The sequence below is a fragment of the Dendroctonus ponderosae genome, unplaced genomic scaffold (assembly GCF_020466585.1).
Source record: "Dendroctonus ponderosae isolate FM_Combo_2020 unplaced genomic scaffold, Dpon_F_20191213v2 Dpon_F_20191213_1, whole genome shotgun sequence".
NCBI classification, from domain to species: domain Eukaryota; kingdom Metazoa; phylum Arthropoda; class Insecta; order Coleoptera; family Curculionidae; genus Dendroctonus; species Dendroctonus ponderosae.
Genome location: NW_026017110.1, coordinates 47,326,666 through 47,328,290, shown reverse-complemented (window position 1 = coordinate 47,328,290; position 1,625 = coordinate 47,326,666).

The following is a 1,625-nucleotide window of genomic DNA, read 5'->3' as shown; positions in this document are numbered from 1 at the left end:
GGGTAGGAGTACAAAAAAAGCTCTAACTTTTTTCTGAGAAATCTGACTAAATGACTTAAAACATATCACTGTTTTATAAAAATATTACCAATATCCCTAAAACTATTGTAAGCATTTTTACTTTTATCGTGTATGAAAACACTAATGAATGTCTTCGTGCGATTTTTTTGGTTATTAAAAAAAGAATAAAGGACAAAACAAATAAAATATTGCACGAATACATACAACACATGATTGAATTTAAAACATATTTTCATATCGGAAGAATGACTCAAAGCAAGGATTGCATCGTTTCCTTTATAAAAGGGTACATGATTTAAGAGCCAACGATTTTCCAGCACGTACAGAATTTTGCTGTTGGATTCTAAGCCACCAACATAATTTTTTATGGTCGGATGAGGATAGTACTCATTTTTGAAGCCTCGAGAATTCGAGAGTTTTTCGAAAGGCAAACTTCCATTATATGTCCTCTTTCAATGTATGGGCAGGTGTGAAAGGGGATATCTGATAGGATCGATTTTTTTCCCAAATAGGTTACATACCCATAATTATTTAAATTTTCTACATCATGATCTACAAGAATTGCTACAGGACATTCCTATAAGCATTCGGTTAGAAACGTTCTTCCGGCATGATGGGGATCCCGCCCACTTTGGCCAACATGTGAGAAATTGGCTATATCAACATTTTTGAAGCAGGTGGATAGGTTGAGGTGGCCCAGTAAACTGGCCAGCTCGATCGCCTGATCTAAATCCTTCGGATTATTATCTGCCTGTGAATACATATGTCCAATATTATTTATGCCACAAAAGTAGATAGCCCAGAAGAGCTTCTAAGGCGGATTTGCGCCGCCGGAAATCAAATAGAACGAACCTCTTTTGAAATTCTCCGTGCCACCCAACATACTAGGAAAAGGTCCAGAGTGTGTCCAGTCAAGAAAATGGAAATTTGTTTCAATACTCTGGTAAATTAGTGTCGATAATAATTTTAACTTTATTGTGATTTATGTTCCTGACTGCGTAAATAAAAATAAACTGCAATAATATTAACTTAAAATATAAAATGTGTATGGAGAGCAGTAATATTTTTAAAGTCATTTAGTTGGGAAATGGTGTGTCTGAGCGAAGTAAATTAAGAGTACCTTTTCTTCGTAAAATACTTCAGATTTTCACAATTTGCAGAAAAAAGGTTGATTTACAGTCTCAGAAAAAAGTTAGAGCTTTTTTAACCTCTACCCCCCCAAATGATACGTCCATGATATACAGGGTTGCTCATTAGTGCGTCAAAGTGCGATATCTCAGTAAATATGAAGTTTACAAGAAAATTCGTCCAACGAAAGTTTTTCACGTTTAAAAGGTCCACATTCTAAAATTACTTTCCAATATACAGGGTGCATCATAAACGTGTGGTAGTTACCAACTCTGGTTTTTTAAATGAAACCCCCCCTTTTTTTTGTTATTTTCAGATTGGCCGTTCAATTTTAATTTATGTTTGTTTCAACCGTTTTACCTGAAAAATTTACGATTTCCAAGTTATTCGTAAAAATGTGAAAGTTTTGACAGCTACTGGGTTCCACAGAAATCGATGCTGTACACTACCCGCTGCGAATTTTGGAAAACAGTTTT